This window comes from Aquarana catesbeiana, linkage group LG04 (genome assembly GCF_042186555.1).
Source record: "Aquarana catesbeiana isolate 2022-GZ linkage group LG04, ASM4218655v1, whole genome shotgun sequence".
Lineage (NCBI taxonomy): Eukaryota > Metazoa > Chordata > Amphibia > Anura > Ranidae > Aquarana > Aquarana catesbeiana.
Genome location: NC_133327.1, coordinates 475,522,873 through 475,548,396, shown reverse-complemented (window position 1 = coordinate 475,548,396; position 25,524 = coordinate 475,522,873). Strand labels below are relative to the sequence as shown.

The 25,524-nt window shown below is 43.9% G+C and overlaps 1 protein-coding gene, 2 non-coding genes and 1 pseudogene across 14 annotated transcripts in view; 3 read left to right on the top strand and 1 right to left on the bottom strand.

The window, feature by feature from the left end:
• Nucleotides 1-25,524, bottom strand: part of LOC141140434 (uncharacterized) — a 358,905-nt gene that overhangs the window by 302,249 nt on the left and 31,132 nt on the right. The window lies entirely within an intron of this gene.
• On the top strand, nt 14,568-14,686 carry LOC141142023 (5S ribosomal RNA). The gene has a single exon (XR_012244281.1). It is a non-coding gene; the product is annotated as a 5S ribosomal RNA (ribosomal RNA).
• LOC141141728 (5S ribosomal RNA) lies at nt 14,691-14,798 on the top strand (annotated as a pseudogene).
• LOC141141739 (5S ribosomal RNA) lies at nt 14,803-14,921 on the top strand. Its single transcript, XR_012244196.1, has one exon. It is a non-coding gene; the product is annotated as a 5S ribosomal RNA (ribosomal RNA).

Genomic DNA, 25,524 nt, shown 5'->3' with positions numbered 1-25,524 from the left:
AGTAGCCACCCATATTTACAGGTGGGAACCTGTAAATTATTTATCGGTGCAGCAATTTTTTTGATCTAGTGACCATTTGTTGTTCTTTGACCATACCATATTGTATTCACCTATATATAATATTTATTTATTTTTATTATTTTTTTTCTATATGCATCTAATTTACTTTTCACCGCTATTAAGGAGGAATTGATTTATTAAGTATCCACACGGGATTTAATATTGATTGGAAGGTTAATTTTAGCGCAATACACTTTTTTGCTTTACCAGCCTTTTTATATTCACAGGGAAACTGCCCAGCGAAAATAAAAATCGCATAAAGGCAAATATGTTAATATGGTAATGACCATAATGCAAAAAAGAGGGAATATCTTGCAGACTCCCTGTGAATAGCCCCTGGGGGAACGACTAAAAATACCCCTTAAAACAGAAAAATTTACTTCAATGTGAATATGGCTAGATGGATCTCGCTAACTGGCTTATGGTTTAAAAGCTGGAGCTGATTTCACCACGGAAGGAAAGTGTCCTTAGATTACCGAACATGATATTCTCAAAATGTCATTAGTGTATTATGACCAGGAAAACTATAATTGTCCCCGCAGGTTGGCTCTAGATCATTGAGAAATGCCCCTCTAATTGGTGGTCAAATTCACAGGGTAAGGCTAAGTGCAACTGCCGGTTACCAATATTCACTCTAAATAGGATATGAAGAGTAATGTCAAGTAACTAGGAGTGCAGTCATGATGTATGAGTTATGCAGCAAACAGCTGATGATGGAGGTCAGCAGCTTCAGTGAGTGAATTAATAATTCCCATCCGGGATGATGTCAAAAAGTCTGATAACATTGCTGCTGAATAATCAAGGCTTAGTTTCAACATGCGGTCAATTGACCAATGGGTGTCATCCTGTAGTTCAGGGGAGACAGGCTGTGGCGTATGTCAATACTTTACCACCCTGCTGATTGTAGTAGTTGCTGGATCCCTTTCACATTCTCGTATGGACTCAGTCAATTCTGTGACGGTATCTCCGTAGCCGCTCTCTACTCGGGGTCCAGTCAGTCCTCACCGCCTGTCATGTTGGACACGCTCAGCATGTTATGCGGATAGATGTGCGGATGGATGTAAAGCGGACATCTCCAATTTAGTCTCCAATCCCACAATTCAGCTTGGAAGGGGCATAGCGTAAGCTGGCGTCACGTGACCGCTGTGACAGCAACGCGTTTCACTAGGTTGATTAGCGTAGCTTCATCTGGACTTAAGCATTAAGGTGCACCCAACGTTTTGTGACAATGTGTTACCCAGGGTGAGGGCAGGCTAGCTAGGTATTCTTCTTATTTTTAATGCAATTGGTTTTGCTGGTGCTTAAGGTGGTTGTAAACCCTCAATGCATTCTATGCATTAAGGTGAAAAACCTCCTGTAATGCAGCTACAGGCAACCCAAAAAATAAAATAAATAAAAACACCCCAAAAAAACCCAAAAAACAAATCTTGGTTCATTAAAGCAGATTAAACACCACAGTGCTTGTGCTGTGTAATCTGCCCCCATCTTAACTGAAAAAAAAAAAAAAAAAAAAAAAAAAAAAAAAAAAAGACTCCCTGAACCTGCCAATTCTTTTATGCCCTCTCTATACTGACCGTGATGACCAGGGCTACTCAGCCCTGACCACCGTGGTCAAAGTGCGTCCCTCCGTCATATGCTACCCTGCTTTGCTCTCCTCTCCCCCCCCCCCCCCCCTCCTGCTATTTAGATCGCTCATTTTTAGAAAGAATTTACATAGCTTGGTATGCCAGCCTCTAACAGAGCAGCTGGCAGTTTTTAATAAATAAGCTTAACAAACACTTTAAGTCAAGGAAATCAGCGAACACAGCTATAACAGTAAGGCTATGTGTAGTCACGTTCTACAATTGGGCCTCCGTAACATGACAGACTTTTGCTTGTCATAATAGGTGTGAAAAGCAGAAACTATTTGCATTTACACATGCTAAAGCTGTAGCCGTGGAAACCAATATATTATTAAAAAATAAATAAAATGATAAACCCTTCCATGCTGATGGATATAATAAAATTGTGAGAAAATTATATTGCAGAACTGTGAGACAAATAACTTATTCTTCTACCAATAACTATTATTATTATTATTATTATACAGGATTTATATAGCGCCAACAGTTTGCGCAGCGCTTTACAACATGGGGCAGACAGTATTATTATTATTATTATAATACAGGATTTATATAGCGCCAACAGTTTGCGCAGCGCATTACAACATGGGGCAGACAGTACACTTACAATACAAATCAATACAGGAGGGATCAGAGGGCCCTGCTCGTTAGAGCTTACAATCTAGAAGGGAGGGTCAAGTGGAGACAAAAGGTAATAACTGTGGGGGATGAGCTGATGGGGAAAAAAAAAAAAAAAAAAGAAAGTACAGTTGTTAGGTGTGGGTAGGATAGGCTTCTCTGAAGAGAAGGGTTTTCAGGGATCTTCTGAAAGCTAATAAAGTAGGAGATAAGCGGACAGATTGGGGTAAGGAGTTCCATAGGATTGGAGAGGCTTTGGAAAAGGCCTGGAGGCGAGCATGGGAGGAGGTGATGAGGGAGCTAGAGAGAAGGAGGTCTTGAGAGGAACGAAGAGAGCGAGTAGGTTGGTATTTAGAGACTAAGCAAGTGATGTAGCTGGGGGCGAAATTGTGTATGGCTTTGTACGTAGTTGTTAGAATTTTGAATTTAATTCTTTGGCCGAGCGGAAGCCAGTGGAGGGATTGACAGAGAGGAGTGGCAGACACAGAGCGATTGGTAAGGTGGATGAGTCTGGCAGCGGCATTCATAATGGATTGAAGAGGTGATAGACTATGTAGAGGTAAGCCAATGAGAAGGGAGTTGCAGCAGTCAAGGCGAGAGATGACCAGCGAGTGAATTAAGAGCTTTGTTGTGTCATTGGTTAGAAAGGGGCGTATTTTGGAGATGTTGCGGAGGTTGAGGCGGCAGGATTTGGACAGTGATTGGATGTGTTGCTTGAAGGAGAGTTCAGAGTCTAGGACTACACCTAGAACCTTGGCATGTGGGGATGGGCTTATAGTTGTGCCATCGATTTTGACAGAGAGATCAGGGGAAGAGGCATAGGGGGGGAAAAAATTAGAAGTTCGGTTTTGGCTAGATTGAGTTTAAGGAAGTGGTGAGACATCCAGACTGATATATCTGAGAGTAAATTACTTATACGTGAGGAGACAGAGGGGAGTGAGCTGAGGGGTAGAGAAATAGATTTGGGTGTCATCAGCGTAGAGGTGGTATTGGAAGCCATGGGAGGCTATCAGTTGACCCAGGGAGGCAGTGTAGATTGAAAATAGTAGAGGTCCAAGAACAGAACCCTGAGGGACCCCAACAGAGAAAGGAAGAGGAGAGGAGGAAGTAGAGTTATAAGAAACGCTAAAGGTGCGGTTGGATAAGTAGCAAGAGAACCAGCGAAGTGTACAGTCACGGAGACCAAAGGCGTGTAGTTTACAATACAAATCAATACAGGAGGGATCAGAGGGCCCTGCTCGTTAGAGCTTACAATCTAGAAGGGAGGGTCAAGTGGAGACAAAAAGGTAATAACTGTGGGGGATGAGCTGATGGAAAAAAATGAAAGTACAGTTGTTAGGTGTGGGTAGGATAGGCTTCTCTGAAGAGAAGGGTTTTCAGGGATCTTCTGAAAGCTAATAAAGTAGGAGATAAGCGGCTATAACCCCTAAAAGACATGACATAAAATAATAATTACATTGCTGATTCAAGAATATAAAATACTGTGAAAATTCATGCACAATAACTAATTCAATAAATATAGTGATCAAATAAAGTCCTCCAAACAATACATGAAAATATTTTCAAACATAATTTTAAATGAAGCAATCCAATTTTTTTGCAGAAAAATCTTTGAACCAAGGTGATCACCACCATGAATACAGGAAAACTTACTCACCAAAAGTACATGCCTATCTCACTACAGGATTAGGCAAACACAACTTGCAATAATTCCAAAGATCTTCCGAACAGGTGCAGTCCTTCTAAAGGCTTAAAGAGGAAGTAAACCCTGGTGGGTTTTACTTCTTCTTTATTTCCCTGCAAAGGTAAAGCATAATGGGCTACTATGCATCGCATAGTAGCCCATTATGTGTCACTTACCTGAAACCGAAGCCTGCGATGTCACCGTTGTCCCCACTATCAGGGAGCATCCATCTTCGCCCCTCTTCCTTCCGGGGCCGCAAACTCCAGCTCTGTGACTGCCCGGAGTCACGTCACGTCAGTCCCACGCATGTGTGCGGGAGCCGCCAGTCACGGCACAACCCCTATTAGAAACGGCACGATGTGCCCTTTCAAAAGTGTGCATGCGCCGATGACATCGGCGCTTGGGTCTTTCGTAAGTATCGCCTAAAACCGTGGAGTTTTAGGAGATATTTCAAGCACCTACAGGTAAGCCCTGATATAGGCTTACCTGTAGGTAAAAGTGGTTGTACAGGATGTACAACCTCTTTAACCTCCACTGTTGTCCTCTCTCCCTATTAAGTGGTTAGATTTCATAACTAGCATAAAAAAACAAAAAAAACCCAAAAACCTGGCTTCCATAGTGTTGTATTTTAAAAATCCAAATTTGACACAAATTATCAAGGTACTCACAAAAACTGCTCCAGCATAAGCTTAACCTCTTCAGCCCCAGAAGAATTTACCCCCTTCCTGACCAGACCATTTTTTGCGATACGACACTGCGTGGTCGTGCAACGTTGTACCCAAACAAAGTTTACAAACTCTTTATCCCGCAAACAGAGCTTTCTTTTGGTGGTATTTGATCACCTCTGCGGTTTTTATTTTTTGTGCTATAAACAAAAGAGCGATAATTTGGAAAAAAAACAACAATATTTTTTACTTTTTGCTATAATAAAGATCCCAAATAAAAAATTTCTTCATCAGTTTAGGCCAATATGTATTCTACATATTTATGGTAAAAAAAAAAAAAAAAAAAAAAAAAAAAAAAATTGTGCTGCCTGGGCCCAAGAATAAAATGCTGCGCCCCCCCCCCCCCCCAAAAAAAAAATCACGCCCAACAAAAGGCCCCCACATTCATAATTTTATATCATGATAACTAAAATTAAATTAATCAGAAAATCTGATTAAAAATGACATAAACTATTCCCTATTTTGTAGATGCTGTAACTTTTACGCAAACAAATCAATATACGCTTATTGCAATTTTAAAGCGATCCATGTGTGCCCACAGTGCAGCAGGGATAGAGGGGGGTCTCCCCAAAGCTGTAGCCGGTTTTAAATGCCAGTTGTGTGAGGAGCGCTACGGGAGCTGGAGCTCTTCACCTCCTCCTCATGTGGCGCCGGAACCAATGACTCTCACATTTTGAATGACAATTATTCAGTCATGCAACACTGTACACACATTAAATTTTTGTCCTTTTTTTTCCACACAAATAGAGCTTTTTGGTGGTATTTGATCACCACTGGGTTTTTTTTCTTGCGCTATAAATGAAAAAACACTGAAAATTTTGTAAAAAAAAAAAAAAAAAAAAAAAAAAAAAATGCATTTTTCTTCGTTTCTGTTATAAAATTTTGCAAATTAGTAATTTTTCTTCATAAATTTTGGCTAAAATGTATACTGCTACATATCTTCGGTAAAAATAACCCAAAATCTGTGTAAATTATTTTGTCTTTGTGAAAGTTATAGAATCTACAAGCTATGGTACCAATCATTGAAAATTGATCACACCTAATGTACTGAGGCTCATCTCACTAACAAGCCAGGAAAGTACAAATACCCCCCAAATAACCCCTTTCTGGAAAGCAGACATTCCAAGGTATTTAGTAAGAAGCACGGTTAGTTTTTTTAAGTTGTAATTTTTTCCCACAATTCTTTGCAAAATGAAGATTTTTTTTTATTACAAAATTGTCACATTACCAGGTATTTTCTCTCACATGGCATGTGCATACCACAAATGACACCCTGAAATACTGAAATACATTCTGATACTCCTCCTGAGTATGGCAATACCACATGTGTGAGACTTTTACACAACCTGGCCACATACAGAGGCCCAACATTGAAGTAGAACGTTCAGGCGTTCTAGGAGCATAAATTAAACATCTTATTTCTCAACCACCTAATATAATTTTGAAGGCCGTGGAGCACCAGGACAATGGAAACGCCCACAAAATGACCACATTTTGGAAAAGCAAACAACCCAGTGTATAATCTATGAGGCATAATGAGTCTTTTGAATGGTTCATTTATTTCCAGAAGTTTTTGCAAAATGTGGAAATAAAATGAAAAAGCTTTTTTTTTTCTTTTTTACACAAAGTTGTCCATTTATAAGATATTTTTAACACATAGCATGTATATAGCAAAAATGACACCCCAAAATATATTCTGCTACTCCTCCCGAGTATGGCATTACCACATGTGTGAGACTTTTACACAGCTTGGCCACATACAGAGACCCAACATCCAAGGAGCACCATCATGTGTTCTAGGGACATAAATTACACATCGAATTTCCTAACAACCTATAACATTTATGAAGGCCCTTCATATTTCTAACAGATAGCTTGTACATACCAAGAATTACACCCCAAAATACATTCTGCTGAGCAAAGGGTAAACAAAAGATTACCTGGGGTTTTAGTAGTGCAGTTCTCCACAGGAGAGCCCTGATCCAGGCAGCGGGCAGGAACGTGGTCAGCGACTGGAATTGTCCAGGCAGGAATATTGTCCATAGTCAGTACAGGCGGGGATACTGTCCATATACAGTCCAGGGTCAGTGCAGGTAGAGATATTGCCAGCAGTGCCAAAATATTGGTAACATACAGGAACATAATACAAGTAGCAGGCCAGGAAAAAACGGGGGCAGGGGTAGAGGCTTCTCCCACCCAAATCTCTTTGAAGCCTCTGAGTCTCCAGACCCTAATCCGGGAATGAGAAAACTAAAAAATTAGTTTTCTTCATCCAGAAATACAATTCTGGAGCCCCTCACATATGTGAGACCCCTGTGTTATGAATCCCACTACTCCAGTAGCAGAGTAAAAGATCAGTCCAAGAGGCAGGCAAAAAACATGGTCAAACAGTCCTGGGTCTGTTCCAGAGCAGGCAGAGGTAGGTACAGTTTAGCGTTAGGCAGAAGCGTGGTCACATAACAGGCCAGGGTCAGTTCCAGAGTAGGCAGAGGTAGGTAGAGTTTAGCGTTAGGCAGAAGCGTGGTCATAACAGGCCAGGGTCAGTTCCGGAGCAAGCAGAGGTATATTTAGCATTAGGCAGAAGCGTGGTCGTTTAGCAGGCCAGGGTCAGTTCCAGAGAAGGCAGTGGTTTGTACTGTGGCAAAAGGGGTGTGGCGGTAAATAACAATTACGTTTACCATACTTCCCTGATATGGTGGAGAAGTATGGTAATGACAGAAACATTCACCAATACAAAGGGCTGGTTGGGAAGGACATTGGGGACAATAATACACGGAGTCTCTTCTAGCTCCTCCTCTGAAGCACACCCAGAATTTCTTTTGACGTTTTCGGCCTGTTTCATGGTGGGGGAGTCTCTCAGGAAAGTGGTGTTCGTGGGGTCTGCTCACTGAATCCGAGCGAATGCTTTCTGGTGGGCCTTCAGGGTACAAAGAGTGGAGATATTTCTTCTTGGTACTGAAGATAAGATACAGGACTGTATATTTACAGTAAATATTATAAGTATTGTAAATGGCCAAACTGAAAGGATAAGTGGAGACTTATACCAATAGCAGCTTTTTCTTGTGGGAAGGTAGGGTTCAATCATCTGATCATTGAAGTCGACTCCATGAACAAATTATAGTCACGGACACATGCTGGTTTCTGGATTGGGCTCTGAGCCACGCTGAAGAAGATGGAATACGAAAGAGGTGGGTGGAGGCAGAGCTAATTGACTAGGCGCAGAGGCTGAGTGCTCTGAATGCTGGGAGGGCCTCTGACATCACTGGTCGCTAATCGCCGGGCGGCAGGTGATACTAGCAACCAGTGCAGCGAACAGCCGACCAGGATCGGCCCTGCTCCTGTTGACTGATCCGACCTCCTCCTGACAGGTAGGGTACGGCCGGGCGGCTACTAAAGAGGTGTGTGTATGTATATGTATATGTATATATATATATATATATATATATATATATATATATATATATACACACACATATACACACACACACACAAACAATACTGTCAAAAGTATTGCGACGCCTGCCTTTACACGCACATGATCTTTAATGGCATCCCAGTCTTAGTCCGTAGGGTTCAATATTGAGTTGGTGCACCCTTTGCAGCTATAACAACTTCATCTCTTCTAGCAAGGCTGTCCACAAGGTTTAGGTGTGTGTCTATGGGAATGTTTGACCATTCTTCCAGAAGCGCATTTGTGAGGTCAGGAACTGATGTTGGACGAGAAGGCCTGGCTCGCAGCCTGCACTCTAATTCATCCTAAAGGTGTTCTATTAGGTTGAGGTCAGGACTCTGTGCAGGCCAGTCAAGTTCCTGCACCCCAAACTCACTCATCAATGTCTTTATGGACCTTTCTTTGTGCACTGTGCCAAATCATTTGGTGGAAGGGGGATTATGGTGTGGGGTTGGGCTTGGCCTCTTAGTTCCAGTGAAGGGAACTCTTAAGCCGCGTACACACGGTCAGAATTTCCGACAGAAAAAGTCAGATGGGAGCTTTTGGTCGGATAATCTGTGTATATGCCCCATCGGGCTTTTTCTGTCGGCAATTCCGACGGACTTAGATAGAGAACATGCTCTAAATTTTTCCATTGGAAATGCCGACGGAGCTTGTCCCGTTGGCAAGTCCGACCGTGTGTACGCGGCATTAAGGTGTTAGCATACCAAGACATGTTGGACAATTTCATGCTCCCAACTTTGTGGGAACAGTTTGGGGATGGCCTCTTTCTGTTCAAACATGACTGCACACCAGTGCACAAACAAGGTCCATAAAGACATGGACTTAGCATGGGTGGTGGAAAATATACTTCAAGTGCAAAAATTCACATTATAATAATAACTAAAACATATAAAATTATGTGTAACAATCTAAAAAAAAAAAAAAAAATCAAAAGTGCTATAATGGTGTGAACCTCCCAACTAAAAAGTTGTTGCACTTGAGGTTAATCTGTATAGCAATATCTATAGGAGGGGATTCCACCATCCCTGCTAAGTTTCATTTTATACAGAATGTCTTATTTTCAGTTTGATGTGTATTATATGTGAAGTTGTGTATCAGAGACCGGTAATGTTGCTATGGGGGTGCGGCCCGCACCGGGTAACACCCGGGCCGCCGCTAAACACTTTAGCTTGCAGCGGAGCGGTGAGAGGAGGGCATTAAGCCGTGCAGGAGAGGCTCAGGCTGCCTATAACACTCCCCAGCTGTCACTCAGGGTCTGATCTCCAATATCTCCCGAGGCAGCCGGAGTAGGTGGGCGGAGCTGGGGGTGTGGCTGCCTCATTCACTCCTCCCACAGACCCGTTCACGCTGATCCCACAGCTGAAGGAGAGAGGTGAGGACACAGCAGCCCCTCCCACCCGCTGGGGTCTTCATCTGCATGCATGAGGTGTGCTATAAGTTACTGCAAAGCACACTGTCACCACATAGAGTCCAAACCTGCCCTGTACCACCCCTTACCTACCTTGTACCACCCCCAACCTGCCCTGTGCCACCCCCAACCTGCCCTGTGCCACCCCAAACTGCCACTATACCACTCTATACTACCCTAACCTGCCCTATACCATCCCAACCTGCCACTATACCACTCTATACTACCCTAACCTGCCCTATACCATCCCAACCTGCCACTATACCACCCCAACCTACCCTAACCTGTCACTATTATCATTTACAGGGGCCAGTTTGGGGTGTGGCCCGTGACTGTACGCTGCCTGCAGGGTGCTGGGCAGCCAAGACAGGAGGGGAGTGACACCATGTTTTACCACACCAGGTGACACAAACCCTAGTGACGCCACTGATTGTTGTAATATTGAAGCCTATTGCGATTTCCATACATTAGAGGATTTCACCATTATTGTCAAGTTATTGATTATTAAGTTAGCGCTGCACTTTTTTTTTGTGGTGTAACAGTTCTTAGCAGCAGGCCTTTTACTGACACTTTTATTTTACATCCAGTAGTTTATTGTAAATAGTAGTGTGGTGATTACCTATTACACTAAAGATCGGCATGTGGAATTAATAAAACAACAGATTTCAGTTGTGCCCCACCCAGGCCGGCCCCCCATGGACAATGTGCCTGGTTACAGAAGTTTATCGCCCCATCCCCGCACTGATTGGCAGCAATGATTGGCACTAATAGAAAGCATTGATTGGCAGCACTGATAAACAGCATTTAGTGGCACCGATTGGCAGCACTGATATTAGGCGGCACTGATTGGCACCACTGATTATCAGTGACTGGCACTGATCGGAAGCACTGATTGGCACTGGCAGGTGGCACTGACAGAGGAGAGGGAGTTTCACACTGAGCCGATATTGACGCTTAGTGAAAATGACATGCAATGTAACTGCATACAGAGAGAGACCAGCTGTCAAAATTCAGCGGTGATGTCGGGGGTGGGTGGGACCCAGCTATCCTACACCAACCAATGTTTGGGCTGCTTAAGAAAGGGGGCGGGGCCACATGCACATAGCAGCCTCCCAGACCCCATCCCATTGGCTGGTGTTTGATAACTGCTGGGTCCCGCCCACCCCCAAAATCAACGCTCAATTTTGACAGCTGGTCTCTTTCTGCGCTCAGTTAAATTACATGACAGTTTTACACACTCAGCGGCTCTGGCAAGCGCCAATATCGGCTCAGTGTGAAACTGTCTCACAGGCATCAGGGGCTGCACACTCATTGGATGCAGCCTTTCACAGCAGTCCCACAGGCAGATCTCGGGAGACAGCAATCAAGCATACAGATGTGTTGACAAAGATATACAGAAAAGCTGCTGGCCGCTAGCCACTACCTGTTTGCCTAATCTTGTTGCTAGATTTGCATGCACGTCTTGTGAGTGAGTTTTGCTGTATTAGTGGTGGTCACCTTGGATCAAAGATTCTTCTACACTTGGAAGAATAAGTATTAGTGAAGAGAATTTTTTAGCCATTGCTTCATGGATTGCTTCGTTTGAAATTAATTTTGGTTAAAAATATTTTCATGTATTGTTTGGAGGACTTAATTTGATCACAATTTGTATTGAATGATTTACTGTGCATGTTTCATAATTATTAAATCAGCACTAATTATTTTGTTCTAATTAAAAATACTTTAAAAAGTAAAATATTTCAATTCAATATGGCATATGAAACCTGCAAGAAAAAAAAAATTTCTAATGTACATTGCGCGTTATGCAAATAGGACTGAGTAGCTATAGCATGTGTCTGTATGGCATAAAGTGGTATTAAACCCAAAGAATACATTGAAGCTTAGCAATCCTTTAATGTGGTAGCTGCATTCCTTTTATGATTTCTGTTTTCTTTTAGGCTATTTTTCCATAAGGTGACCTGGCCAGCAACACACCTTCTGCCTTCGGCTTCATGTACACTGCTGCTGGTAAATGGATGTGTAGGAGCAGTTGGGCATTTTTTCAGCTGCCCCTGAACTCTCCTCTACGTTATCTTATCAGTACATGTACACAGGGTTATAGTCGTTTCTAGGCAGTTGAGTTTAGAAGCATTTTTTGATAAGCAAAAAAAATGCGTTTCAGGGCAGGATGTTCAGAGGCATTTGAAATGCCAAATGTAACAGTTTGTAAACGCGGTAACTCGTGTTTAGCCGCGGTTCGTTTACAGGTGTTTTTTATAAAATTTGTCAAAAAAAATAAAATTAAAAAAAGCTTTGAAAACGCAAACGTGGCATGTAAACGTGGCAAAACTGAAGTTTTTAAAAGTCGGTTACTATCTAACTGTCAAGTTAAATCGTTCAGGAGAGGATGTAAAACGTCCCGTGTACATTAAGCCTTACTCTGGCCTTAGACACAAAGTGGTTGGAGGAATTTTCCCCCACCCGCGCCAGGATATTGTATTCAGACAACGGGGCTCACCACTATTAGAATACACTGATAAGCAATTGCAGCCGCTGATCAAGAAACGTTTTCCAGCTTGCCCCTAATCAGACGTCAATCAAAAGATCGACTTTTGTCACGCAGTAATAACTACACACCGATCAAATTTGGCTGGTTCCTGCTGAACCACTCAAATTTCGATCAGTGTATGGCAGCTTTAGGGTGGCTGCACTCCAAATGGAGGAACAATAGAGACAACTTCTGGACAGCAGAATTATCAGTTTGGGAGAGGGTAGTGGTAGATGCAAAAGCAGATTTAAATGGACTTGACGGACATATTCAAGCCAAACTCCAGCTCAATATTTTTTTAAAGGGGTTGTAAACGTTTAATTTTTTTAATTAAACAAATAAACAGGTTAGCTTCTCTGTGAAATGATTTGCAGAGCTGCCCTAATGCTCCTCTTCTGGGATTCCCCGATGGAGCTTTACGCTCCTCCTCTTCTCAGTGTGCCACCACAGGAATCCGCTATCTATGATGGTGCCTGTGTGGGCAAGCTCCTGAGCCCTGCTGTGTGCCTCGGCTCTGCCCCTCACAGGATTTTATTGACAACAGGAGGCAATGCCACCTGCCCCTCTCTCTTGTAAAGGGGGGGGGGGGACGGACACAGGAGAGAGCAGCTGCTTATGGGAACAGCGCTGAATCAAGTACGGACTAAGGTAAGTATTTAGGGTCTGAGGAGGCGATACAAATACTGGAATTTTTTTTTTTTATCTTAAAGTGGAAGTAAAGGCAAAACCTAACAAACTCTAATCCTACTCTCAGCCACATTCTAGCCCTCTAAATAAAAAATAAATTACCCGTTCTGCAGCTGCTCTGGTCCGGTCTGCAGCGGCACCCTCTGTGTGCAGGAGACAGCTATCAGCTGGGAAATGCCTGGGAAGCGACATCACCTACAGTCTCACTATGGGGCTTCTGTTGTCGATTGCCCTTCCTGCACAATAAAGCCGCCGCTGACAGCTCAGCCTGGGACCGGACAAACTACAGAACAGGTACTATAAGTATGGAAATATTTTGTTTACAGGGCTAGATAGATTAGGCTTAAAATACAGCTGAGGGTAGGTGTATGTGCACACAATACCATTACATAAAGCAGTTAATTAGGGTTGTCCCGATACCACTTTTCTAAGACGGAGTACAAGTACCGATACTTTTCCCCCCAAATACTCGCCGATACCGATACTTTTTTTATGTCATGTGACAGTTTGACTAATGGGCACTGATAGACGGCACTGACTGATGGGCACTGACAAGTGGCTGGCACTGATAAGGGGCACTTATGGGCAGGCACTGATGGGCACTGAAATGCAGCACTGTTTGGCAATTGCATAATAAATTACATGAATAATGAGGAGAGGAAGGATTCTGCAATGCTATATGGCATATAGCATTGCAAAATTCTTCCTTGCCTCTCATCATTCATTCTAGTAAGTATGCTGCGACACCCATATTGGTACACCTTGCACTCGACTGCAATAAGCAGCAGCGAACTATATGGCTGGGTGGAACAAGATGTCCACTGCTGGCTTACTGCAGCCGAGTGCAGGGTGTACCAAGATGGGCATTGTGATATTTACACTTCGACGGAGACACGGAACGTCACTTCCTTTACCGAATGCGACAGCTCCAGTCACAGTTTTCGGATGGAATTTATGGCGGCGCCGCAAGTACAAGTACTCCCACAAATGCTCGGTATCAGTAACGGGACAACCCTACAGGTAAGTATGACATGTTTATTATTATGTTTACCACTTGGCCACTGGGTACTTAAACCCCTTTCTAACCAGGCCAATTTTCAGCGCTCTCATTTGAATGACAATTACTCAGTCATGCAACATTGTACCTATATGAAATTTTTGTCCTTTTTTTCACACAGAGCTTTCTTTTGGTGTTATTTAATCACCACTGGGGTTTTTATTTTTTGCGCTATAAATAAAAAAACACCGAAAATTTTGTAAACAAAATGCATTTTTCTTCTTTTTTGTTATAAAGTTAGCAAATTAGTAATTTTTCTTCATAAATTTTGGCCAAAATTTATACTGCTACCTATCTTTGGTAAAAATAACCCAAATAAGTGTATATTATTTGGTGTGTGTGAAAGTTATAGTCTACAAGATATGGTGCCAATAATTGAAAATTGATCACACCTGATGTACTTATACAAAAAATGGCAATCTAAAGCAGTTCAGTATTTCATATGACTTCCAACCACCATTAGCAGCGCTCATATCAAACTTTATATTTATGACATGGTTGTATAGAAAATCATCATATACGCAAAAAGAGTCCCGTGAAGTGGTATCAGGAGAATAGTTCAGGTTTTCTTAGGTGATTAGAAAGTTCTTTAAAATGTGTACACCACACACCAAGGCTTGTCACCACGTGGGAAGAAACTCCCCCTTTGGGGTTACACTCACCAAAAAACTGATAAAATCAAGCCTCCCAAGTATAGATTTTTGTTGTCACTTCCCAGGAAATTCGCCTACGGCCACATCACCCTGAAAGCGCCTGATCTCGTCTGATCTCGGAGGCTAAGTAGGGTCGGGCCTGGTTAGTACCTGGATGGGAGACCGCCTGGGAATACCAGGTGCTGTAGGCTAAAAGCCTACGGCCACATCACCCTGAAAGCGCCCGATCTCGTCTGATCTCGGAGGCTAAGCAGGGTCGGGCCTGGATGGGAGACCGCCTGGGAATACCAGGTGCCGTAGGCTAAAAGCCTACGGCCACATCACCCTGAAAGCGCCCGATCTCGTCTGATCTCGGAGGCTAAGCAGGGTCGGGCCTGGTTAGTACCTGGATGGGAGACCGCCTGGGAATACCAGGTGCCGTAGGCTAGGGCGTGCTGACGTGCCATATTTACCGTCTGCAGGACGGGTGTTCGTGTTTAGCCGGCCGGCTCTATATGCGTTTGTGCATTCAACACATTGTAAGTGTATTTTTAAATTTCTTTTAATAAAAATCCAACCAGGATTACGCTATGTTGCTCTTCCTTTTCTTTTGGGGCATTGTCTGTGAGAACAACTCCTGGCTAGGAGTATAGTATCCCTAACATCCAGGCTCTGTCTATGCGTGGAGGATAGTGGGCTACTTACGGTCTAAGGAGCGACTTAGTGGTGTCCCCATCCCAAGAAAGGCCCCGACCGGGTTAAGGTCGCAAGCTTCCCTAAGCTTGCCGGTTGGTAAGCGCGCATTTTATTCATATCACAGTGGTGCGGTGAAGGATTTACCCAGTCTTACTTCCAATCCTGCCTCAGACGGGGACCCCTGCCTTTGGTTCCTTATCTACCTCACCTCTTGGATGGTTGATCATGGATTAGAACTGTTATTGATTTATATGATTTGACCATGAACTTTATTATTTATTACCTAATTTAATTATTTACTTAATTTATTTATTTATTTAATCACTCATATTTATATTCACCTAATTCACAGCGCTGCTTCCTCTGTTTGATTCCCAGGAAATTCCACTTACTCTGTTAGTATTAGGCATGGGCAACTCCAATCAAACAGGATCATATGAAGAAATAAAAGAAATCACATAGCATAATCCCGTTTTTCACCTTTCTTGAAGTAAAATAGAGGCCCCCTTACAAATTATACGTACAAGATAAAAGAATGAAGTAGGCTATTAATTCAAACCATAGCATATGTCACCAGTCACCGGTATCAGGGAGACATCAGCATCCAAACGAACGCCTCACTTCATTGCTTCCTGGTTCCTCCGGCTGATGGTGACACACAAAACGTCACTTCCAGCTGTCGTGAAGATATCACACCTGACGCGAGACCGATTGTCAACAGTATAGGTGTGGTGGCGTCTAGAATGGATCAATATTTAGACCACTTCCTCCAAAAGAGTGTAATAGGAACCAGATCTTATCTTAAAGATACAACAAATCTATTAAATCTTTTAGAGCAGGTAGACTTAACTGGTAGGGATGAAATATTACTTGTCATCGCAGACATATCATCCCTTTATACAATCATACAACACAAGGACGCTCTTTTAACTCTTAATTGGGCATTGAGCCAAAGCGATGACCTGCCCTATAACCAAAACGTTTTTTTATGAGAGATTCCCTTGATTTTTGTTTATCCCATAACTATTTTTGGTATGGAAACCAATTTTCTTCCCAATGTAGAGGTGTAGCCATGGGTGCTAAATTCGCACCAAGCATTGTGAATTTGTTTATGGGAGAATGGGAGGATAAGGTTATCCATAGCAAAAAAGAGAAGAACTAATCTTCTATAAACGTTATATAGATGATTTATTTTTGGTATGGGCAGGATCAACAGCATCTTCACAATTGTTTATGGCACAATTAAATGTGAATAATAATAACATCAAACTCACATCTCAATGGAGTAATGAGGAAATTCATTTTTTAGATGTTACTATATAATCGCCAAAATAAATTAGGAACAAGGCTCTTTTTTAAACAAAAAAAAAACACTATCCACTTTGGTTAAAAACATCCCCAAAGGCCAAATCATGAGGGTGAAAAGGAATTGTTCACACATGGACGATTTATAATCCCCAGTTTCTAGATAATATTGTGGAGGAAGTTTGAGCGATCCCTAGAGAAGACTGCTTAAAAGAAAGAATCCCTGTCATACAAAATTTTGATCTTGAGTGGGGATTTATCTCTGGCTTCCATTCACAATTCAGAGAGGTGGAGTCTATTTTCAGGGAGCATTGGCATATACTGCTCTTGGGCAAAAAACTCCATAATATACTTCCACCAGTCCCTAAATTCATATATCGAAAGGCTGTTGGTTATGGGGATCGAATTGTTAAAAAGGTGCTTGACCCTCCTAGTAGACCTCCATCCTTTTGGGAGAAGGATGGTTTCTACTCGTGTAGAAAGTGTAAGGCCTGCAGGGAAGTAGATAGGCCGATTAGAGGCCTTGACAATTTTAAATCATTCTCTAACAACAAAAGCTTTGATATTAGGCAATTTATCACCTGGAATACCACGCATGTGGTATATGCCTTCTATATATGTAAGCTTCTATATACAGGCTGCACCAAAAAGGACACTGAAAGTGCGAAATAGCTGAGCATATTCAGAATATAAAAATCGGCTTTAACTGCTTGACGACAGGCTCACACCAATATACGTCGGCAGAAGGGCACGTACAGTGTCAGGGTGCACATGCCAACAGACAAGTTCGTCCCTCTAAAAGAACTCTAAAGCGCAGAAGAACACCTATTCCTTTTGCTCTTAGGAATCGAGCATTGGCGAATAGAAGTGTGCATGCGCGAACTGGCGCACAAACAGAAGCAGTCGCGCACCCTCGTGCATGCCAACACTTGCGTGCATGCCCGTGATTGATGCTGGCGCCAAAATAGCCTATTTAAACCCAGCTAGTGCCTGGCTCCAGTGCTGCTTCGTCTTCAGCACCTGTGTATCCTGTTACCCGTGAAACCTGTATCCTGATTCCTGTTACTACCTGGCTTGTCTTGACCATCCCTTGAACTCCACCTGCATTGACCTCGGCTTGTCCTGTGACCCTTCTTCTGCCTGCTCCCTTGGCTCCTGTTGTACTCATCTGGTTCCAGACCTGGCTTGTCTCCTGACTACGTTCCTGCCTGCACCCTGCATCTGACTGTCTTGCCGTGTATGACCTAGCCTGCCTGACCTTGCTATCTGTTGCCGTCACCTGCACCAGCTGCCTACCTGTCAAGACCTCACAGTATCTTCACCAGCCATTCAGGACATCCGCCCTGCCGCCTGCAAGATTCCTTGGCACTCATGCGACTCTGCACTTCGGTGTTTTCTGTTCACATTACCAGAGACCCCGAGTCAGAGGTGTAAGGGAGGCCTTCCTCGTCCAATCAGGCTCTACTACCAGGTACGTGATAGTACGAAGCAGCCATGTCTGAGCCTTGACGAGGGTCCTCCCCGGTGGATCAGCTGTGCCATCACCTTACAGAACTTACAAACAGTCAAGGGTCTGCAGAAGGGGTACAGTCGGCTTGAGGAGCAAATCCATGGACTTTCTTCCCCCACATCTGTTTCCACCTCATCAGCATCCGTGGAACCTCCTCCTGCACCAACTGTAGTAATGCTGCCATCAGAACCACGGGTACCGACTCCAGAAAAGTTCTCAGGCAATCGCAACAAGTTCAGGACATTTTATAATGCTTGTGAACTATACTTTTCATTACAACCCCAGACCTTTTCTCTTGAGGCTACTAAGGTGGGGTATGCAATTTCCCTTCTTTAAGGAGAACCTCAGTCCTGGGTCCACCGTTTGCTGGAGCAGAGTAACCCCTGTCTGTCAAGTCTGTCTTCGTTCTTCAAAGCTATGGCTCAAGTGTATTAGGATCCCTTGCAAAGCGCCACAGTCGAGGTGGCCCTACATGCTCTCCAGCAAGGCCCCAGAGCTGCTGAGGACTATGTAACTGACTTTAGACGCTGGCGTGCGGATGTCAAATGGAATAATGCTGTCCTCTGTTACCAGTTTCGGCTAGGTTTATCTAAACCTCTCAAAGATGAACTGGCTCGTGTAGGAGTACCTGATTCCTTGGAAGTATTAATTAACCTGACAATCTAGATTGATAGACGTTTGAGAGAACGCAGGGCTGAGAAATCGGCCGGATGATTCCAGCCTTTGGGGATGTTGCCACAAGTACCCAGTCTACTAGGTTCAGCCCAGCTCGGTACACCTTGCCTGGCTCTTTCTCCAGAGGAACGCCAGTACCACCAACTGAATCACCTGTGTCTGTACTGTGCGAGAAGTGGCCATTATGTAAGGTCTTGTCCAGCCAAGGTTCGCAGATGCCTGACCTTCTCTTCTGCCAGCCAGCCCTCTTTGCCTCGCAAGTCTTGTCACCTGGCTATTCAGATTTCACTGCAACTTCCGGAGAGAGTCATCCTAGTACCTGCTATTGTGTATTCAGGGGCTTGCAGCTGCTTTATTGACTTGACTTTTGCTCTACAACATATGGTTCCACTGCAACCCAAGTCGCATGGACTTTCAATTCATCTGGCAGATGGATCACGCATTAAATCAGGCCCTGTTACCCAAGAGAATGTTCCGTTACCTGCCACTATTTCTGGGACTCACAGAGGACTGCTACGTCTGGATGCCATAGCTTCACCCTTGTTCCCTATCATTTTGGGTATGCCATGGCTGTAGGCGCACAATCCTTGCATTCATTGGGATTCAGGAAAGATTGAGTTCCTCTCTTCTTACTGCCAGCAACATTGCCTCTCCAAACCACCCACTCATCCATCTCCTCTACTGTGTATGGACTCTGATGTTGAGATTTATTCTTCCATCCCTGCACCTTACCGAGACTTTGCTGATGTGTTTAGTAAGAAAGGAGCAGAGACTCTCTCTTCACATAGGCCATACAATTGCCCCATAGAGCTCCTCCCTGGGGGGCCGAAATACCATTCAGGCGAAACATTCCCTTCGCCCGTGTGTGGACTATCGGGACCTCAATAAAATAACGATTAAAAATCGTTACCCCCTGCCTTTGGTGCCAGAGCTGTTTCAGAAACTCCGTTCTGCCGTCATCTTCATGAAATTTGACCTACGTGGGGCATATAACTTGATATGTATTTGTGAGGGCGACGAGTGGAAAACAGCTTTTCGTACCAGATTTGGACATTTTGAGTGCTTAGTAATGCCTTTCGGACTTTGCAACGCCCCAGCAACTTTTCAGCACTTTATTAATGATGTCTTCTGGGACTACCTAGATCTATTTGTTATTGTGTACCTGGATGACATTTTAATATTTTCTTCTTCCTTAGAGGCTCATCGGGAACATGTCAGAAAAGTCCTGTCCCGACTCAGACAGCACGGCCTATACGCAAAACTTGAAAAATGCGAGTTCGAGCGCCAAGGTATCCAGTTTCTGGGCCTTATCCTGTCCACAGATGGCATCAAGATGGATCCTCAGAAGGTCTCTGCTATCCTGGATTTCCCTTTACATTACACAGCACCTTGTACTTCTGGACACCTTTACATTACACAGTCCCCCACAGCTCTGGACCCGTTTGTTACACAGACACCCCCCCAACAGTTCTGGACCCCCTGCATGTTACACAGACCCCCTCCCTACAATGCAGACCCCCTCCCTACAGTACAGACCCCCTCCCTACAGTGCAGACCCCTCCCTACAGTGCAGACCCCTCCCTACAGTGCAGAACCCCCCTACAATACAGAACCCCCCTACAATACAGAACCCCCACTACAATACAGAACCCCTCCCTACAGTACAGACCCCCTCCCTACAGTACAGACCCCCTCCCTACAATACAGACCCCCTCCCCACAGTGCAGACCCCTTCACTACAATACAGAACCCACCCTACAATACAGACCCCCCTACACTACAGAACCCCCCTACAATATAGAACCCCCCTACAATACAAACCCCCCCTCAGACCCATAATGTACCTCAGATCAGCGCGGGACTGTACCTCAGATCAGCGCGGGACTGCATGTCGGGTCCCCTCCCCCTGTATGGACATAAAGGAGGAGGGGGAGGCGGCTTCACTCTGCTCGGCTGTGTGATACAGCCGAGCCGAGACTGATCAGCGGCCACTAGGCCAGAGAGAAGAGGATCGTTGCGGGTCCCGGCCCCCTGATGTGCCGACGGGTGTCACTCGAGTGCGGCTCCGAGGCTCGCATGCACCCACCCCCACTGCACAGCGCAACTACAGTTCACAAAGCGCCTGTCACTGGCGCCCCCCCCACTTAGTACGCCACTGGCGGAACATCAGCGGCCGGTGTTAAAACACCGGCCCTGCATGTCAGAACCCGTGGCCGATTTTGCATGTCCTAGACATGCAGCCCACCGGGCAAATGCCCGGTCTGGCCTATAGCCAGTCCGGGCCTCATTGGGTGGCACTATTACCATTAGCAGAGTTCGCATACAACAACTCAGAACATTCTGCAATCAAGCAATCCCCCTTTTTTGCCAACTACGGGTTTCACCCTTCATTCCTGACTACCATAGCCCCTGAATGTCCCATCCCAGCAGTCCAAGATACAATGAATTTCTTCAGTTCTAACAACCAGCTGTTGCAAAAGACCATGGCCAAAGCACAGGAAGACTATAAGAAGTCTTTTGACAAGAAGAAAACGAGGAGATCTGATCCTGGAACCTGGTGATCAGGTTTGGTTAGCTACAACTAATCTAAAATTAGCTTGCCCATCTAAAAAATTGGGCCCTAAATTTGTGGGTCCATTCACAGTGAAGAGAATTAACGTGGCCTATGAATTGGCATTACCAGATTCTTTTAAGATCCACTCAGGTTTTCATATTGCTCTTCTGAAACCTGCGTGTCCAGACCCATTTCCTGAACGGAATAGTGCCCCCCCTGAGCCTGTAATGGTAAACGGTGAAGAAGAATATGAAGCAGAGGCGATCATGGACTGCAGGAAGAGACAGAATCAAATCCAGTACTTGGTTAAATGTAGGGAGTATGGACCTGAGGAGAACTCTTGGGAACCTGAGGGTAATATTCATGCCGAAAGACTTATCCAAACCTTTTGTTAGAATCATCATGAAAATCTAGCCCAGTTGGGCATCTGGAGGCTGCCCGTTGGAGGGGGGCAATGTCAGGGTGCACATGTCAACAGACAAGTTCGTCCCTCTAAAAGAACTCTAAAGCGCAGAAGAACACCTATTCCTTTTGCTCGTAGGAATTGAGCATTGGCGAATAGAAGTGCGCATGCGCGAACTGGCGCGCAAACAGAAACCGTTGCGCATCCCCGTGCACGTCACCGCTTGCGCGCGCCCGCCATTGATACTGGCGCCAAAGTAGCCTATTTAAACCCAGCTAGTGCCTGGCTCCAGTGCTGCTTCGTCTTCAGCTCCTGTGTATCCGGTTACCCGTGAAACCTGTATCCTGATTCCTGTTACTACCTGGCTTGTCTTGACCATCCCTTGAACTCCACCTGCATTGACCTCGGTCCTGTGACCCTTCTGCCTGCTCCCTTGGCTCCTGTTGTACTCATCTGGTTTCAGACCTGGCTTGTCTCCTGACTAAGTTCCTGCCTGCACCCTGTATCTGACTGTCTTGCCATGTATGACCCAGCCTGCCTGACCTTACTATCTGTTGCCGTCACCTGCACCAGCTGCCTACCTGTCAAGACCTCCCGGTATCTTCACCAGCCATCCAGGACATCCGCCCTGCTGCCTGCAAGATTCCTTGGCACTTGTGCGACTCTGTATTTCGGTGTCTTCTGTTCACATTTCCAGAGACCCCGAGTCAGAGGTGTAAGGGAGGCCTTCCTCGTCCAATTAAGCTTTACTACCAGGTACGTGATATACAGGCAGATTAACGTACCTGTACGTTGTCCTTTAAGAAGCGGTTTGTGAGCGCATGCGACCTCCGTGAGTGTGATCACGGGTCCCGAAGACTCGATGTCTGTAGGGATACCCGCGATCGTCTCACGGAGAGGAAGAACGGGGAAATGTGGATGTAAACAAGCATTTCCCTGTTCTGCCTAGTGACAGGACACTGATCACAGCTCCCTGTAATCGGGAGCGGTGATCAGTGTCGTGTCACACACAGCCACGCCCCCCCACAGTTAGAATCACTCCCTAGGACACACTTAACTAGGGGGCAGTGAAGGGGTTAACTCCTTCACTGCCAGTCACATTTACACAGTAATGAATGCATTTTTAATTGCACTGATCGCTGTATAAATGTGAATGTTCCCAAAATTGCGCCAAAAGTGTCCGATCCGTCCGCCCTAATGTCGCAGTCACAATAAAAATCACTGATCGCCGCCATTACTAGTAAAATAAAAAAAAAAAAAAATTAATAAAAATGCCATAAAACTATCCCCTATTTTGTAGACGCTATAACTTTTGCGAAAACCAATCAATAAACGCTTATTGCTATTTTTTTACCAAAAATATGTAGAATACGTATCGGCCTAAACTGAGGAAAAAAAAAAAAGTTTTTTTTTTTAAATATTTTTGGGGGATATTTATTATAGCAAAAAGTAAAAAATAATGCGTTTTTTTCAAAATTGTTACTATTTTTTTGTTTATAGCGCAAAAAATAAAAACCACAGAGGTGATCAAATACCACCAAAAGAAAGCTCTATTTGTGGGGAAAAAAGGACTTCAATTTTGTTTGGGAGCCATGTCGCACGACTGCGCAATTGTCAGTTAAAACGACGCAGTGCCGAATCGCAAAAAGTGCTCTGGTCTTTGGGCAGCCAAATGGTCCGGGGCTTAAGTGGTTAAGGATCACAACGTTTCCTTACACTTTAAATTAAAATGCAACCAAGACCCCTCTGGCCTTAAATTTTGGGGTATCGAGTGTCTTAAATCATCATGGAGAGGATTCAATAGCGTGAGAGATTTGTCAAAACGCGAAACTCAGTGGATTTTCCTCACAGACACTCTATTGCCGGTTTCAGCTGGCTATTCTCTACACCATAGGAATGATCATAGCGGCCGTTCCGCCGCTTGATCGTTCCTATGGGAGGCGAGAGGGGACGTCCCCCCCCCTCCCGCCGCCCTCCGGTGCTTGCTCCGACTCACCGTTACGATCGGTGAGGCGGAGAGTGGATCCGCCGGCGCCGGATGTAGATCATAGAGATTTCCGGCGGACCAGATGGTCGCCGGAGCCTCTATGATCATCAGAGGCCGGGCGCGATGTTATGACGTCACGCCCGGCCTCTCCATTCAAAAAAAAAACGGCGCCGCTTCGGCTGGGAAGCGGTGATCGTTTTATTTTTTTTTTTTTATTTCAGGCTTCCCAGCCTAGTGGTGAGATATGGGGTCTTATTGACCCCATATCTCACTATTAAGAGCACCTGTCATGTCATATTCCTATTACAAGGGATGTTTACATTCCTTGTAATAGGAATAAAAGTGATCAAAAATTTTTTTTTTTTTCAAAAAAAGTGTCAAAATAAAAAAAAAAATATAATTATCCCCGTGTGCTCGCACGCAGAAGCGAACGCATACGAAAGTCCCACCCACATATGAAAACGGTGTTCAAACCATACATGTGAGGTATCGCCGCAAACGTTGGAGCGAGAGCAATCATTTTGTCACTAGACCTCCTCTGTAACTCAAAACATGTAACCAGTAAAAAAATTTCAAGCGTCGCCTATGGGAATGTTTAAGTACCGAACATTGGCACCATTCCACGAGCGTGTGCAATTTTGAAGTGTGACATGTTAGGTATCTATTTACTCTGCGTAACTTCATCTTTCACAATGTGCAAAAACATTGGGCTAACTTTACTGTTTTGTTTTAAAACACAAAACTGTTTTTTTCCCCCAAAAAAAACGCGTTCGAAAAATTCCTGCGCAAATACTGTGTGAGATAAAAAGTTGCAACAACCGCCATTGTATTCTCTAGGGTCTTTGCTAAAAAAACATATATAATGTTTGGGGGGTTCTATGTAATTTTCTAGCAAAAAAATGATGATTTTTACATGTAGGAGAGAAATGTCAGAATTGGCCTGGTAGGGAAGTGGTTAATCTCAATGACTTTGTATCATTCGAATGCTGTAATTAAGTTTGCTGCTTTTTTATATTAATATATATATATATATATATATATTATATTATATATATTATTAGTATCAATTGAGTGGAAATCACTGATTAATTGATTAATCAATTGATTACTTATTGCTAATCCTTGTGTAGTTTACATTCTATTTTAATTCTAATTTTTATATTTTATATTTTTTTATATTAATATCCCATGAACGTTTAAGTTGAACCCTTCTATAGGTTTTGATCATTAATAGGATCGCAATGTACCAATGAAGTGGTGCATTTCTTACCATTGCAGATTTGCACACTAATGTTGTATTCTTTCAATGTAACATTTGGCTGAGTTCGTTTTAAATGTTGTTTATGGTAAATAATGTCTGAACACCGTTGAGCGTGATGCGCTTCTCGCTCATCTAGGAACAAACACCTTCCTTGCATGCAGTATTAGATACAGTACTGTTTGGTATAAAGGGGCGGTGTTATTGCATCCTAATTTCTGATGGGCTGAGTCGCGTGTCAGATCTATTTATACTGAGAAGGCATGTCGTGGAGATCACGCCCTAAGTTGAAGTCGTAAGTGACGAAACGGTGCGTGATCTCCACGACAGCCGGAAGTGACGTTTACATGTCACCATCAGCCGGAGGAACCAGGAAGCAACGAAGTGCAGCATTCATTTGGATGCTGATGTCTCCCTGATACCAGTGACTGGTGACATATGCTACGGTTTGAATTAATAGCCTACTTTATTCTTTTATCTTGTACGTATAATTTGTAAGGGGCCTCTATTTCACTAAAATAAAGGTGAAAAACGGGATTATGCTATGTGATTTCTTTTATTTACTCACATGATCCTGGTTGATTGGACTTGCCCATGCCTAATACCAACAAAGAATTTCCTTGGAAGTGACAACAAAAAGCTATACTTAGGAGGCTTGATTT